The following is a 17,450-nucleotide window of genomic DNA, read 5'->3' as shown; positions in this document are numbered from 1 at the left end:
TGCTCACACGCACCCACATGCTGCCCTGGCCTCTGCATCAGCTCCTACCTCTAGGTTCCTGCCCTGTTCGATTTGCTGTTCTGACTTCCTTTGATGCTGCATGGTGATGTGGAAGTGTAAGGTGAATAAGCCTTTCCTCCATAACTCGCTTTTGGTCATAGTATTTCATCACAGCAATAGAGATACTAAGACAGATGGGCTAAGGGCTGCATCCCAGTGGTGCATGGGTAGCAAGAATGCTGCCCTGTATTGGCTCCCCGGCCAATAAATAAATACATATAAATACAATAAATAAAGGCAAGGAACACGGATGGGGCTCTCTGGCTCAGGGCAAGTGCTGGCAGGGGCTGCATCTTGGGGTGTGCCCTAGCTCAGGCACTGCGGAGATTAGGGACAGTTCCAGTAGAAGCAGCTCTGAGGTCTTTCCCCTATCTGCCTGCCCTAGGCATGGATGGCTCCACTTAGCATCCGGAGGGGATGAGCTTCCTCATTTGTTTTACTACCTTTCTCCATAAGGCCAAAAGCTTCCTTTGTTCTGCTTGCTCTTTAAAAGAAAGAAACGTCTTCTGGTGAGGACAAGCTGTACCTAGCAAGCAGAGCCTGCTTAGCATCGCAAGAGTCCCTGCCTCTTTCTAGAGGTGAGCTTTTGAGCTGAGTCAGTTTGGCTCCCTTCCAGCCAAGACCAGAAGTGGCTGCAATGCAGGGGCCATTAAAGGAACTATTTTTAGCCTGTTTTAATCTTATTCAGCACAGGCGGTGAAATACAGTCCTGAAAGTAGCCAGACCAAGAAGATGCCAGCAGGGAAAAAGTCCCAGGCAACTAGGTCAGGAAAAAGACAAGATTTTACTGTGTGCACTGGGTGGGGGTGGGGTGGGGGTGGGGAAACCTCAGATGCTCACACTGCATAAGACAGCAGAGAAGGTGCTGCGTAGCAAACCTGGCTCTCCTGTGCTCTACATCACCAACAAAAATGAGGGATGAGAAGGGACAGAAAGTTCAATGCCTTCGAAGACGGGCTAGGGCAAAGGGCATTTGGGGAGATTGTTAAAAACCATCTTCCTCAGGTCAGTTGAGTTGGAAGATTTGGAGTAGGGCTTGGGAAAGTGCTTTTGGAATGAGTTTATGGGTAGGTACTCCTGGGTAGTTTGAGGGCCTCTGGCTGAAGAGAGCCTATCTCTGTGAGTCAGAGGAATGGGGCAGTGTGGGGTGAGACATAGGCATTTAAGGCTACACTGAGGTACCATTCTCCTCCTGCTGGACTCTATTTTGGCAGGTATTTGTGTCTCCCAGCTTCTCTCGTTTCTTTTTTTTTTTTTCCCCCCGGAGCTGGGGACCGAAACCAGGGCCTTGTGCTTGCTAGGCAAGCGCTCTACCACTGAGCTAAATCCCCAACCCCAATTCTCTCTCTTCTAAAAAAGATGTATTTATTTATTATATATGAGTACACTGTCGCTGTCTTCAGACACACCAGAAGAGGGCATCAGATCCCATTACAGATGGTTGTGAGCCACCGTGTGGTTGCTGAGAATTGAACTCAGGACCTCTGGAAGAGCAATCAGTGCTCTTTTTGTTTTTTTTTTTTTTTTGTGATACAGTTGAGTTTTTGTTTTTGTTTTTGGTTTTGGTTTTTTTTTTTTTTTTTATTAACTTGAGTATTTCTTATATACATTTCGAGTGTTATTCCCTTTCCCGGTTTCCGGGCAAACATCCCCCTCCTCCCTCCCCTTCCCTATGGGTGTTCCCCTCCCCATCCTCCCCCCATTGCTGCCCTCCCCCCAAAAGTCTAGTTCACTGGGGGTTCAGTCTTAGCAGGACCCAGGGCTTCCCCTTCCACTGGTGCTCTTACTAGGATATTCATTGCTACCTATGAGGTCAGAGTCCAGGCTCAGTCCATGTATAGTCTTTAGGTAGTGGCTTAGTCCCTGGAAGCTCTGGTTGCTTGGCATTGCAATCAGTGCTCTTAACCACTGAGCCATCTCTCTACCCCCCAGTTTCTCTTAAACATTTTTTTAAGTTAAGCCTTTGTAGGGGTTGGGGATTTAGCTCAGTGGTAGAGCACTTGCCTAGGAAGCGCAAGGCCCTGGGTTCGGTCCCAAGCTCCGAAAAAAAGCAAAAAAAAAAGTTAAGCCTTTGTAAGAGAGGTGGTTGTGTATATGGATGAATGCAGGGGCTATGGAGGGGCCGGATGCATTGGATCCCTGAATCGGAGTTACAGGTGTTGTAAGCCACCTGCCATGGATGCTGGGAAACAATCTGGGGGCCTCTATAAGAGACATTCTTAACTACTGAGCCCTCTCATCTTTGCAGGCCCATCTTCCCCCAAATCCTCATCTTTAAGATGCTCAGCTGAAAGGACAGAAAACACAGTTTCTGTATGAGAGGCCCATGCTGTCATGAATAATCTACTTAGAGTAGATATCTTAGTCAGTCTGTGAAGAGACACCATGGCTGAGACAACTCTTGTAAAGGGAAACATTTAATTGGGGCTGGCTTTGTTTCAGAGGTTTAGCCCATTAGCATCAAGGTAGGAAGCATGGCATGCAGGCTGGAGGAACTGAGAGTTTACACATCTTGATTCGCAGACAGCAGGAGACCGTCACACGAGGCCTAGTTTGACTTCAAAGCTTGCCTCCCCAGTGACACACTTCTTCACTTCACAAGGCCACATGTCCTAACAGTGCCAGCCCCTGCATTTAGACACGAGTCTCTGGGAAACACATTCCTACTCAAGCTACCATGGATGTGTCTATAAAGTGCTCCAGCATTGTTCTATAAGGGGGAAAAAAAGCTCGAAAAATCTTGACTGGAACTATAATAAAAGGTACAATTACTTTGTCTTTGAGTTAGCAAACTAGACTATACTTCCAAAAATAGTTATTATTTATCGCTGAGATAATGTGTTAGGTAGTCCAGCTCCCCTCAAACTTCCTATGCAGCAGAAAGTGACCTTGAATCTGTGAGTCTCCTGACTCTCCCTCACGCTGGGATTATGGGCATGCACCAGTAAGGCTGCTTTATGTGTTGCAGGGAACCCAGGGCTTCATGAGTTCTAGGCAAACACTCTAGCAACAGATATCCCTAGCCTGCAGACACAGACGAATTCTTACTTTTCTGGTTTTTGAGACAGTGTCTCTCTACATAACCCTGGCTGTCCTAGAAGTCACTATGTAGTCCATGCTGGCCTTGAACTCACGGAGACCCACTTGCCTTTGCCTCCAAAGTGCCCCTCAATAGTTCTCAACTACTTTCCACTCTGTATCTTGGTTCTCATTACTCTTAGTGCTGAGGAACGATACCACTTGCATGTGCCCCACTGACGTCCTCAACCTTGTCTTTTACTTCTCAAGCTGAATTGTGAATTTAACGTTGGTTGAGGTCAGAGAGCAGAGTCTTTTCAGACAAGTGTCTGAGGATCCTCAGGATGGGGAGCGGGGGTGGGGTTGGCTCTTCTTTTTGTGTGCTGAGGACTGCACCCCCAGGCCTTCAGTATACAAGGCAAGTGGTCTACAGTGAGCTTCACTCCTGGACCCCAGAGGTGATAGCTTTGCAAACATTTCCCCAGCATTTTTGTCTTTTCTTTTGAGACAGGGTCTCACTGGGAAGCTCTGGCTGGCCTGGAACTCTCAGAGATCTTCTTGGCCCCACCTCTGAAGTCCTGGAAGTAAAGCCCCTCAAGTGTTATGTGGTCTCACTCTCCTATCTGAAAGTATTAATTAAACCTAACGCGCTTAGCTTCTATGATGGTTGTATGTGCTTGGCCCAGGGAGTGGCACTATTAGAAGTTATGGCCCTGTTGGAGTAGGTGTGTCACTGTGGGCTTGAGCTTTAAGAGCCTCATCCCAGCTGCTTGGAAGTCAGTCTTGCATTAGCAGCCTTCAGATGAAGATGTAGAACTCTCAGCCGCTCCTGCACCATGGTTGCCTGGATGCCGCCATGTTTCCGCCTTGATGATAATGGACTGAACCTCTGAATCTGTAAGCCAGCCCCAATTAAACATTGTCCTTATGAGAGTTGCCTTGGTCATGGTGTCTGCTCACAGCAGTAAAACCCTAAGACAGCTTCTGAGCACAGATCTGCTTGTCCATGTCCCTGGTCTCAGTCTCTCACTACAACAAGGGCATCATCTGTTCTTTTTTTTTGTTTTGTAATATTTACTTATTTATTTTATGTATAAGTACACTATAACTGTCTTCAGACACACCAGAAGAGGGTATCAGATCTTATTACAGATGGTTGTGAGCCACCATGTGGTTGCTGGGATTTGAACTCAGGACCTCGGGAAGAGCAGTGAGTGCTCTTAACCGCTGAGCCATCTCTCCAGCCCGGGCATCATCTGTTCTACATGACATCCCAGCACCCGCATCACTGACCACAGAGAGAAGGAAGGCTGAGGAAGGAATATCTGGATGTGCTGACGTGGGCTTCTCTGGCAGCGTCCTCATCAGTAGGAACTAGGCTGAGAGGTACCAAGATGCTTTGTGTGATGAGCAGGTACCAACCTCCATCTCTCGGCCACCCTTACAACCCGCATCCAGAAAGTCTTCATGCTGCCATGGTCCCCCTGATCCTGACTGCCCAAGGAGCGACAAACAGGCCATTTGGTCACACGACATTTTAATTAGCCGGTGTCTTTGGAAAATATCAAGAACCACAGGCGGCCAAAGCAAAACTCAGATACCCAGGAGTCAGGGCAGGGCTTGGGGGCTGACAGGTAGAGAGGGAAGTCTGTCAGCGGTGGCTGAAGAATCCCTGAGGGTGGTTATATTTAAACGGCTTCATCCTACTTGGACCCCTAGAGAAACAAGAGGGAGAGCAGTTAATAGCATGCCTTCTGGGCTGATAAAATAAATTACAGTTCACTCACCAGAGAATGCCATGTAGCGGTCACTGGGGGAAAGTTAGAGCTGCATAGTTCAGACACAGGGCACAGTGAGAAGGTGAGAAACCAGACCACACTGGTGAAGGAGTGACACCATCTTTGTAAAAGTGTCTCTATGTGCTTACGAATGTGAACCTGGAGGATCCCTTAATCAGACATTTTGGGGTCAGGGCCCAAACATGCTCTAGACCATTGCTTATAATGTTATCAACAAACACTTTATGTCTACAGTTGCAAAAGAACAAGACTGTGCACTGCATGGCCAGGAAGCAACGGAACCCAACCAGAGCGCCAACACCAAAGCCTGTTTGTTCCAGGAAGGCCCAGTCATGGCCAAGCAGGCCAAGATCTATCTTCAAAGTTCCTCCTGTGAAGATTTCAGCAGTAACTCTGGGTCCTCAGGTAAAATCTTTACAGAGGGACATGTTCCACACAGCTCCATAAAGACGAACATCTGTAAGAAGGGCTCCTTCCTTGTCCATCTCTGTCCATGACTGACATCCAACAAGCAGTAATGGGGCTCGCTGGGACTCGGTCTAAGGGAGTATGTGTGCAGGACAGTTTTTTCCCAACACAGGTCAGAGTCAAATAGGAAGAAGCGAGTGGAATGTGCAAGCCACGCAGAGCAAGCCGTCAGCAGCATTCCCCCATGGCCTCTGCTTCCGGAAGGACTAACTGTAAACTGGAGTGAGCCCTTTCATCCATGATGTCTTATCACAATAGAAAAAGAACTAAGACACATGTGAGCGGGCAGCAGAGAATAGAAAAACTAAAAGAGAAAGTTTTACTCTTCTCCAGTGGCTGAGGGTACTAAAACCTTCTTCTCCAGCCTGTACTGTGCTGACACTTCTCACACATACAGTATGTGCTGCTTGGAGGTGAAATACAGAGGCTCCTCATCTCCGAGGTGGAAGCTGGAACTGGAACTGAGACCATTCATGGCATTATAAGCCTCCAAACAGCAGAGGCTGCACCCAGTCAGAGTGGTGAAGTCTCAGTCCAAGCTCCAGCTAAGGTCACCAGCTCATAGCAGGACCCTGCACTCAGCCTCTTGATGACCCAAACCCCAGCAGTCAGCTGGACTCCCGGCCAAGAACCTTGTAAGCCACCCATCAGTTACGATGTTCAGTCCTGCCACAGCAGGGATACAGCTCAACACGTGAGGAAATGAGTCTTCCAGAAACCATTCGAGAGAAAGCAAGCACAAGCTGTGTGGGGCTCCCATCCTGCAAATGCTGGAGTAGCGGGAGAGGTGGCAAGAGCTGAGACTTCACGCAGATCACTGCAGAGAGCAAGACTCAGGCTGGCATTTGGCGGTCAGCTCTGCCTCCTGTAGCCACTTGGGACATTTCTAGTTATTATTAAATGCCACCATGAGCCAGGGCGGCAGAGGTGCCAGACAAGAGGGACAGTGCTAGGACACCTCCCTGTACGTTACAACTGACTTCGCAAGAATAAGACGGAGAGCAAGGTGAGGAACTTTTGGTCTTGTTTATTCTGTAGCTAAGGCTAGCCTTGAACTGATGGCAATCCTCCTGCTTCCAACTTCCAAGTGCTAAGATTACAGGCGTCAGTCGTGACACCGGGCCTGACAGATTATAAAAATAATCCAAACAAAGCTCCTCTTTACCTGCTTTGTCCACAACAGAAGGAGACTAAGAAATATTCTCTAGGGTTTTGAAAGCAAGCAAGCAAACAAACAAACACATGAGGGGACAGGAAAGAAACTCTAATGGAAAACTAGTCTGAGGTACTGCGAGTCCACACATGTTGCCAAGAGCATACTCTGAGCCCTGAACTTGAAGCAGCAATGGTCTGGGAGCTGTACACAGATTATCTGAGGCAGTCTGAGCTCCATAGAAGGTATCACTCCCCCACTTCAGCCCCAGGACCAGGGCTCAGTGCTGGCTGAAACGGAGTTGAGCTGCCTGCCTTCTAGAAGAGCTGTTTTTGTTTTCCCCTGTGCTGTCTGATTGCCCGCTGTATTGAGTCTCACCACGGGACTCAGATGCTGCAAACTCACCAGGGACAGTGGGGATGCACCACCACCCAAAGTGCTCGCTTGGATGCCAAAAGTAAACAGACCCTGCTTGCTAGGTACAGCTTGTCCTCACCAGAAGACGTTTCTTTCTTTTAAAGAGCAAGCAGAACAAAGGAAGCTTTTGGCCTTATGGAGAAAGGTAGTAAAACAAATGAGGAAGCTCATCCCCTCCGGATGCTAAGTGGAGCCATCCATGCCTAGGGCAGGCAGATAGGGGAAAGACCTCAGAGCTGCTTCTACTGGAACTGTCCCTAATCTCCGCAGTGCCTGAGCTAGGGCACACCCCAAGATGCAGCCCCTGCCAGCACTTGCCCTGAGCCAGAGAGCCCCATCCGTGTTCCTTGCCTTTATTTATTGTATTTATATGTATTTATTTATTGGCCGGGGAGCCAATACAGGGCAGCATTCTTGCTACCCATGCACCACTGGGATGCAGCCCTTAGCCCATCTGTCTTAGTATCTCTATTGCTGTGATGAAATACTATGACCAAAAGCGAGTTATGGAGGAAAGGCTTATTCACCTTACACTTCCACATCACCATGCAGCATCAAAGGAAGTCAGAACAGCAAATCGAACAGGGCAGGAACCTAGAGGTAGGAGCTGATGCAGAGGCCAGGGCAGCATGTGGGTGCGTGTGAGCATGTGTGTGTGCATGTAGGCATGGTGTGTGTGTGTGTGTGTGTGTGTGTGTGTGTGTGTGTGTGTGTGTTGCTGATTACTGACTGGCTCCCTCCTCATGGCTTGCTCAGCCTTCTTTCTTATAGAACCCAGAACCACCAGCCCAGCAGTGACCACACCCACAACGGGCTGAACATGCCCCGATCAATCACTGATTAAGAAAACGCCTTACAAGTGTGACAGCTCTTTTAGAACTTGTCTAGTAGGTTTTCAGACTTCTGTTGGGAAAACCTGAAAAAAAAAAAAAAAGAAAAAGAAAAAGAAAACACCTTTCACGCTTTCCTGTTTATAGCCCAATATTCTGGAGGCATTTTCTCAATTGAAGTTCCCCCCTCGAGCCCATGTCAAGTTGACGTAAAAATCTAGCCAGGGCCCCGTGTTTGTCTTCCTAAAAACCAGCCTCTCTATTCTTGGTCTATCTGCTTGCTATAGTTGAGGGTGACCCCGAACTCCCAACGCCCCCACCTCCACCTCCTAAATTCTGTGATCGCAGGTGTTCACTGCCACACCTAGCTTCTCCCTCACTTTCTTCACAGCCTGCACTTTGCTGTTTTCTCTACGATCTAAAGGATCCGGGTTGTTTTAAGGGCGTTCACTGAGCATCTCACTGAGCATGCTGATGAAACAAATCCCTCTCCCGAGAACGGCGCAGTTGCCGTACTCCACAGGAACTCCATCCCTGTCTGTGCACCTTATGTGTTCAACAGCCTCCGACCAGAGCAGACATTAAGCCTTTTCTTTAGGTGAGGCGCTGGACCAATCTTAATCTCGCATTTCTGACCTACTTAATTGCAGCCGCTGCCAAGATTCGTGGATTCCCTTTTTGGCATGGATGGGGTGGGTTGAGAAGTCTCAAAATGTAGGTCCTACTGGCCTTGAACCAGACACTCCCCTGCCTTTGTCTGCTGGGACTACGGTATACTGTACACTACACCCAGCTATGCTCCCTTCGTCTTTACAGTAGAGGAAACTGGCTCAGGTTCTGGCGATGTGGTCCTTAATATCTCTGGGGACCATTATTCAGTTCATCCCATAGTCTGAGAGTAGGAGATGCTGTTCCCAAACTGGAAAGATGTAATTCTCTACAAGGACTGGAAGCTACAGAGAAAAAAGCCACCAGAGGCCCCTAGAACAACTCCTGTGACAGACATGTGATAGCTTGTGTGCTAAGTTGTTTCTGTGCTTGGGGGGGGGGTCCCCACTTGCACAGTTCAAGTCTGTATAGGTCAGGGGACAACTACAGGGCCCTCACCCAGGGCTTCTGCCACGTGGGTCCCAGGGATCAAAGTCAGGTTGTCCAGCTTAGCACCAGGTCCCTTTACCTGCAGAACCATAATGTTGCTGGCTGCTCTTATGAGTTTAGTTCATATATTTGTGTCTGACCCAATAAGACTTGGTATATGATGTGAGGTAGAGATCCACCTTCTTTTTCTACATATGATTTTACAATTGTCCCAGAAACCAGAAGAAATAAACTATAATGTGCTATTATTTTCCCTGTGGAATCATCTTGGTAATCTTGACAAAAATCAATTGACTTCCCTGGTATGGTAGTGCATGTCTGCAATTCTAGACTCGTGAGGCTGAAGCAGGAGGATTGCTGAGAGTTCAAGGCCAGCCTGGGCAAGCACTAAGAAAGCCAGGGATTCGTAGCAAGACCCTGACAGAGTCAAAGCAGACAAATGAATCGAGCAATGATGTTAAGGGTTTATGTTTAGCAATAAAAATTTTAATTACTATTGTTGAATTTGTTTGTGTGCACGTATGTGTATGCATGAGTGTGTGTTTATATGTAGGTGTGTGTGTGTTTATATGTGTGTAAGTAGGAGAACAGCTTTTATTTAACTTAAGACATGTTTTTCCTGGGTTCGGTCCCCACCTCCGAAAAAAAGAAGAAAAAAAACCCATGTTTTTCATTAATTAATTTATTTATTCACTTTTCATCCTGATCGCCTGTTCCACATCCCTTGTTCAGTGGCAGTTAAGAGAGTCAGAGACAGCCTCTGCTCCAGTTGTTAGGGAACCCACAAGACCAAGCTGCACATCTGCTACAGATGTGAAGGGGGCCTTGGTCCAGCCCCTGTGTGCTCTTTGATTGGTGGTTCAGTCCCTATGTGGAGAACAACTTCAGAGAGTTGGTCCTTTCCTTTCACCTTGTGGTTCCTGGGTCACTTGGGTCATCGGGCTTGGCTGTGAGTGACTTCATCTGCTAGCCTGGGCATGAGAATTCTGACAGGGATTGTAGTGACTCTGTAAACCGCCCTTGGTAGTGTTGCCATTTAAACAAAGTAAGAGCAGGGGGTGTTGGTTCACACTGAAATCCCAGCACTTGGGGAATGGAGGCCGGAGAAGCAGGATTCAGTTTTGTAAACGTAGTGTGTTTGAGGCCAAACTGCGCTATGCGAGACCCTGTCTTAAGAGAACAAAATTAGGGCTGGGGATTTAGCTCAGTGGTAGAGCGCTTACCTAGGAAGCGCAAGGCCCTGGGTTTGGTCCCCAGCTCCGAAAAAAAAAAAAAGAACCAAAAAAAAAAAAAAAAGAGAACGAAATTAACAAGGACAGTACTGCTATCCACAAATGTGGGGTGTCTTTCAATTTATACCGATTTTCTTTTTTGGGAATGAAACTTACTGTGTAGACCGGACTGGCCTCATGCATTGGTCTACTTACCTCTGCGAGTGGATCTTTTTTAAAGATTTATTTATTTATTTGATGTATGTGAGTACACTGTCGCTATTTTTAGACACAACCAAAGAGAGCATCGGATCCCCATTACAGATATTTGTGAGCCACCATGTGATTGCTGGGAATTGAACTCAGATCCTCTGGAAGAGCAGGCAGCGCTTTTAACTGCTGAGCCATCTCTCCAGCCCACAAGTGGGTCTTTTAATGCTATTATAATTTTTTTTTTTAGCTTCTCTATTCAGCCAGATGTGGTGGCATACCCCTTTAGCCTCAGCACTCAGGAGGCAGAGGCAATAGATCTCTTTGAGTTCAAGGTCAACCTGGTTTTCATAGCAAGTTCCAGGCCAACTTGGGTTACTGGTGAGAGCCTATCTTACAAAACAACAAAAGACAAACAAAACTATATCTCTGTTCAGATTTTTTTTTTTTTTGGTTCTTTTTTTTTGGAGCTGGGGACCGAACCCAGGGCCTTGCGCTTCCTAGGCAAGCGCTCTACCACTGAGCTAAATCCCCAACCCCTGTTCAGATTTTTTAAAGACTTATTTATTTTATGTATATGAGTACACTGTAGCTGTCTTCAGACACACCAGAAGAGGGCATCGGATCCCATCACAGATGGTTGTGAGCCACCGTGTGGTTGCTGAGAATTGAACTCAGGACCTCTGGAAGAGCAATCAGTGCTCTTTTTGTTTTTTTTTTTTTTTGTGATACAGTTGAGTTTTTGTTTTTGTTTTTGGTTTTGGTTTTTTTTTTTTTTTTATTAACTTGAGTATTTCTTATATACATTTCGAGTGTTATTCCCTTTCCCGGTTTCCGGGCAAACATCCCCCTCCTCCCTCCCCTTCCCTATGGGTGTTCCCCTCCCCATCCTCCCCCCATTGCTGCCCTCCCCCCAAAAGTCTAGTTCACTGGGGGTTCAGTCTTAGCAGGACCCAGGGCTTCCCCTTCCACTGGTGCTCTTACTAGGATATTCATTGCTACCTATGAGGTCAGAGTCCAGGCTCAGTCCATGTATAGTCTTTAGGTAGTGGCTTAGTCCCTGGAAGCTCTGGTTGCTTGGCATTGCAATCAGTGCTCTTAACCACTGAGCCATCTCTCTACCCCCCAGTTTCTCTTAAACATTTTTTTAAGTTAAGCCTTTGTAGGGGTTGGGGATTTAGCTCAGTGGTAGAGCACTTGCCTAGGAAGCGCAAGGCCCTGGGTTCGGTCCCAAGCTCCGAAAAAAAGCAAAAAAAAAAGTTAAGCCTTTGTAAGAGAGGTGGTTGTGTATATGGATGAATGCAGGGGCTATGGAGGGGCCGGATGCATTGGATCCCTGAATCGGAGTTACAGGTGTTGTAAGCCACCTGCCATGGATGCTGGGAAACAATCTGGGGGCCTCTATAAGAGACATTCTTAACTACTGAGCCCTCTCATCTTTGCAGGCCCATCTTCCCCCAAATCCTCATCTTTAAGATGCTCAGCTGAAAGGACAGAAAACACAGTTTCTGTATGAGAGGCCCATGCTGTCATGAATAATCTACTTAGAGTAGATATCTTAGTCAGTCTGTGAAGAGACACCATGGCTGAGACAACTCTTGTAAAGGGAAACATTTAATTGGGGCTGGCTTTGTTTCAGAGGTTTAGCCCATTAGCATCAAGGTAGGAAGCATGGCATGCAGGCTGGAGGAACTGAGAGTTTACACATCTTGATTCGCAGACAGCAGGAGACCGTCACACGAGGCCTAGTTTGACTTCAAAGCTTGCCTCCCCAGTGACACACTTCTTCACTTCACAAGGCCACATGTCCTAACAGTGCCAGCCCCTGCATTTAGACACGAGTCTCTGGGAAACACATTCCTACTCAAGCTACCATGGATGTGTCTATAAAGTGCTCCAGCATTGTTCTATAAGGGGGAAAAAAAGCTCGAAAAATCTTGACTGGAACTATAATAAAAGGTACAATTACTTTGTCTTTGAGTTAGCAAACTAGACTATACTTCCAAAAATAGTTATTATTTATCGCTGAGATAATGTGTTAGGTAGTCCAGCTCCCCTCAAACTTCCTATGCAGCAGAAAGTGACCTTGAATCTGTGAGTCTCCTGACTCTCCCTCACGCTGGGATTATGGGCATGCACCAGTAAGGCTGCTTTATGTGTTGCAGGGAACCCAGGGCTTCATGAGTTCTAGGCAAACACTCTAGCAACAGATATCCCTAGCCTGCAGACACAGACGAATTCTTACTTTTCTGGTTTTTGAGACAGTGTCTCTCTACATAACCCTGGCTGTCCTAGAAGTCACTATGTAGTCCATGCTGGCCTTGAACTCACGGAGACCCACTTGCCTTTGCCTCCAAAGTGCCCCTCAATAGTTCTCAACTACTTTCCACTCTGTATCTTGGTTCTCATTACTCTTAGTGCTGAGGAACGATACCACTTGCATGTGCCCCACTGACGTCCTCAACCTTGTCTTTTACTTCTCAAGCTGAATTGTGAATTTAACGTTGGTTGAGGTCAGAGAGCAGAGTCTTTTCAGACAAGTGTCTGAGGATCCTCAGGATGGGGAGCGGGGGTGGGGTTGGCTCTTCTTTTTGTGTGCTGAGGACTGCACCCCCAGGCCTTCAGTATACAAGGCAAGTGGTCTACAGTGAGCTTCACTCCTGGACCCCAGAGGTGATAGCTTTGCAAACATTTCCCCAGCATTTTTGTCTTTTCTTTTGAGACAGGGTCTCACTGGGAAGCTCTGGCTGGCCTGGAACTCTCAGAGATCTTCTTGGCCCCACCTCTGAAGTCCTGGAAGTAAAGCCCCTCAAGTGTTATGTGGTCTCACTCTCCTATCTGAAAGTATTAATTAAACCTAACGCGCTTAGCTTCTATGATGGTTGTATGTGCTTGGCCCAGGGAGTGGCACTATTAGAAGTTATGGCCCTGTTGGAGTAGGTGTGTCACTGTGGGCTTGAGCTTTAAGAGCCTCATCCCAGCTGCTTGGAAGTCAGTCTTGCATTAGCAGCCTTCAGATGAAGATGTAGAACTCTCAGCCGCTCCTGCACCATGGTTGCCTGGATGCCGCCATGTTTCCGCCTTGATGATAATGGACTGAACCTCTGAATCTGTAAGCCAGCCCCAATTAAACATTGTCCTTATGAGAGTTGCCTTGGTCATGGTGTCTGCTCACAGCAGTAAAACCCTAAGACAGCTTCTGAGCACAGATCTGCTTGTCCATGTCCCTGGTCTCAGTCTCTCACTACAACAAGGGCATCATCTGTTCTTTTTTTTTGTTTTGTAATATTTACTTATTTATTTTATGTATAAGTACACTATAACTGTCTTCAGACACACCAGAAGAGGGTATCAGATCTTATTACAGATGGTTGTGAGCCACCATGTGGTTGCTGGGATTTGAACTCAGGACCTCGGGAAGAGCAGTGAGTGCTCTTAACCGCTGAGCCATCTCTCCAGCCCGGGCATCATCTGTTCTACATGACATCCCAGCACCCGCATCACTGACCACAGAGAGAAGGAAGGCTGAGGAAGGAATATCTGGATGTGCTGACGTGGGCTTCTCTGGCAGCGTCCTCATCAGTAGGAACTAGGCTGAGAGGTACCAAGATGCTTTGTGTGATGAGCAGGTACCAACCTCCATCTCTCGGCCACCCTTACAACCCGCATCCAGAAAGTCTTCATGCTGCCATGGTCCCCCTGATCCTGACTGCCCAAGGAGCGACAAACAGGCCATTTGGTCACACGACATTTTAATTAGCCGGTGTCTTTGGAAAATATCAAGAACCACAGGCGGCCAAAGCAAAACTCAGATACCCAGGAGTCAGGGCAGGGCTTGGGGGCTGACAGGTAGAGAGGGAAGTCTGTCAGCGGTGGCTGAAGAATCCCTGAGGGTGGTTATATTTAAACGGCTTCATCCTACTTGGACCCCTAGAGAAACAAGAGGGAGAGCAGTTAATAGCATGCCTTCTGGGCTGATAAAATAAATTACAGTTCACTCACCAGAGAATGCCATGTAGCGGTCACTGGGGGAAAGTTAGAGCTGCATAGTTCAGACACAGGGCACAGTGAGAAGGTGAGAAACCAGACCACACTGGTGAAGGAGTGACACCATCTTTGTAAAAGTGTCTCTATGTGCTTACGAATGTGAACCTGGAGGATCCCTTAATCAGACATTTTGGGGTCAGGGCCCAAACATGCTCTAGACCATTGCTTATAATGTTATCAACAAACACTTTATGTCTACAGTTGCAAAAGAACAAGACTGTGCACTGCATGGCCAGGAAGCAACGGAACCCAACCAGAGCGCCAACACCAAAGCCTGTTTGTTCCAGGAAGGCCCAGTCATGGCCAAGCAGGCCAAGATCTATCTTCAAAGTTCCTCCTGTGAAGATTTCAGCAGTAACTCTGGGTCCTCAGGTAAAATCTTTACAGAGGGACATGTTCCACACAGCTCCATAAAGACGAACATCTGTAAGAAGGGCTCCTTCCTTGTCCATCTCTGTCCATGACTGACATCCAACAAGCAGTAATGGGGCTCGCTGGGACTCGGTCTAAGGGAGTATGTGTGCAGGACAGTTTTTTCCCAACACAGGTCAGAGTCAAATAGGAAGAAGCGAGTGGAATGTGCAAGCCACGCAGAGCAAGCCGTCAGCAGCATTCCCCCATGGCCTCTGCTTCCGGAAGGACTAACTGTAAACTGGAGTGAGCCCTTTCATCCATGATGTCTTATCACAATAGAAAAAGAACTAAGACACATGTGAGCGGGCAGCAGAGAATAGAAAAACTAAAAGAGAAAGTTTTACTCTTCTCCAGTGGCTGAGGGTACTAAAACCTTCTTCTCCAGCCTGTACTGTGCTGACACTTCTCACACATACAGTATGTGCTGCTTGGAGGTGAAATACAGAGGCTCCTCATCTCCGAGGTGGAAGCTGGAACTGGAACTGAGACCATTCATGGCATTATAAGCCTCCAAACAGCAGAGGCTGCACCCAGTCAGAGTGGTGAAGTCTCAGTCCAAGCTCCAGCTAAGGTCACCAGCTCATAGCAGGACCCTGCACTCAGCCTCTTGATGACCCAAACCCCAGCAGTCAGCTGGACTCCCGGCCAAGAACCTTGTAAGCCACCCATCAGTTACGATGTTCAGTCCTGCCACAGCAGGGATACAGCTCAACACGTGAGGAAATGAGTCTTCCAGAAACCATTCGAGAGAAAGCAAGCACAAGCTGTGTGGGGCTCCCATCCTGCAAATGCTGGAGTAGCGGGAGAGGTGGCAAGAGCTGAGACTTCACGCAGATCACTGCAGAGAGCAAGACTCAGGCTGGCATTTGGCGGTCAGCTCTGCCTCCTGTAGCCACTTGGGACATTTCTAGTTATTATTAAATGCCACCATGAGCCAGGGCGGCAGAGGTGCCAGACAAGAGGGACAGTGCTAGGACACCTCCCTGTACGTTACAACTGACTTCGCAAGAATAAGACGGAGAGCAAGGTGAGGAACTTTTGGTCTTGTTTATTCTGTAGCTAAGGCTAGCCTTGAACTGATGGCAATCCTCCTGCTTCCAACTTCCAAGTGCTAAGATTACAGGCGTCAGTCGTGACACCGGGCCTGACAGATTATAAAAATAATCCAAACAAAGCTCCTCTTTACCTGCTTTGTCCACAACAGAAGGAGACTAAGAAATATTCTCTAGGGTTTTGAAAGCAAGCAAGCAAACAAACAAACACATGAGGGGACAGGAAAGAAACTCTAATGGAAAACTAGTCTGAGGTACTGCGAGTCCACACATGTTGCCAAGAGCATACTCTGAGCCCTGAACTTGAAGCAGCAATGGTCTGGGAGCTGTACACAGATTATCTGAGGCAGTCTGAGCTCCATAGAAGGTATCACTCCCCCACTTCAGCCCCAGGACCAGGGCTCAGTGCTGGCTGAAACGGAGTTGAGCTGCCTGCCTTCTAGAAGAGCTGTTTTTGTTTTCCCCTGTGCTGTCTGATTGCCCGCTGTATTGAGTCTCACCACGGGACTCAGATGCTGCAAACTCACCAGGGACAGTGGGGATGCACCACCACCCAAAGTGCTCGCTTGGATGCCAAAAGTAAACAGACCCTGCTTGCTAGGTACAGCTTGTCCTCACCAGAAGACGTTTCTTTCTTTTAAAGAGCAAGCAGAACAAAGGAAGCTTTTGGCCTTATGGAGAAAGGTAGTAAAACAAATGAGGAAGCTCATCCCCTCCGGATGCTAAGTGGAGCCATCCATGCCTAGGGCAGGCAGATAGGGGAAAGACCTCAGAGCTGCTTCTACTGGAACTGTCCCTAATCTCCGCAGTGCCTGAGCTAGGGCACACCCCAAGATGCAGCCCCTGCCAGCACTTGCCCTGAGCCAGAGAGCCCCATCCGTGTTCCTTGCCTTTATTTATTGTATTTATATGTATTTATTTATTGGCCGGGGAGCCAATACAGGGCAGCATTCTTGCTACCCATGCACCACTGGGATGCAGCCCTTAGCCCATCTGTCTTAGTATCTCTATTGCTGTGATGAAATACTATGACCAAAAGCGAGTTATGGAGGAAAGGCTTATTCACCTTACACTTCCACATCACCATGCAGCATCAAAGGAAGTCAGAACAGCAAATCGAACAGGGCAGGAACCTAGAGGTAGGAGCTGATGCAGAGGCCAGGGCAGCATGTGGGTGCGTGTGAGCATGTGTGTGTGCATGTAGGCATGGTGTGTGTGTGTGTGTGTGTGTGTGTGTGTGTGTGTGTGTGTGTGTTGCTGATTACTGACTGGCTCCCTCCTCATGGCTTGCTCAGCCTTCTTTCTTATAGAACCCAGAACCACCAGCCCAGCAGTGACCACACCCACAACGGGCTGAACATGCCCCGATCAATCACTGATTAAGAAAACGCCTTACAAGTGTGACAGCTCTTTTAGAACTTGTCTAGTAGGTTTTCAGACTTCTGTTGGGAAAACCTGAAAAAAAAAAAAAAAGAAAAAGAAAAAGAAAACACCTTTCACGCTTTCCTGTTTATAGCCCAATATTCTGGAGGCATTTTCTCAATTGAAGTTCCCCCCTCGAGCCCATGTCAAGTTGACGTAAAAATCTAGCCAGGGCCCCGTGTTTGTCTTCCTAAAAACCAGCCTCTCTATTCTTGGTCTATCTGCTTGCTATAGTTGAGGGTGACCCCGAA

At 47.7% G+C, this 17,450-nt stretch overlaps 2 non-coding genes across 2 annotated transcripts; both read left to right on the top strand.

Annotated features, from left to right (window-relative positions):
* The first annotated feature begins 7,772 nt into the window (after positions 1-7,772).
* LOC120096767 (U7 small nuclear RNA) lies at positions 7,773-7,835 on the top strand. The gene has a single exon (XR_005493607.2). It is a non-coding gene; the product is annotated as a U7 small nuclear RNA (small nuclear RNA).
* A 9,338-nt stretch (positions 7,836-17,173) lies between these two features.
* Positions 17,174-17,236, top strand: LOC120096770 (U7 small nuclear RNA). The gene has a single exon (XR_005493610.1). It is a non-coding gene; the product is annotated as a U7 small nuclear RNA (small nuclear RNA).
* Positions 17,237-17,450: the final 214 nt, after the last annotated feature.

The sequence above is a fragment of the Rattus norvegicus genome, chromosome 14 (genome assembly GCF_036323735.1).
Source record: "Rattus norvegicus strain BN/NHsdMcwi chromosome 14, GRCr8, whole genome shotgun sequence".
Taxonomy (NCBI): Eukaryota; Metazoa; Chordata; class Mammalia; order Rodentia; family Muridae; genus Rattus; species Rattus norvegicus.
The sequence above is the reverse complement of the archived record's forward strand: the minus strand, read 5'-3'. Positions and strand labels throughout refer to the sequence as shown.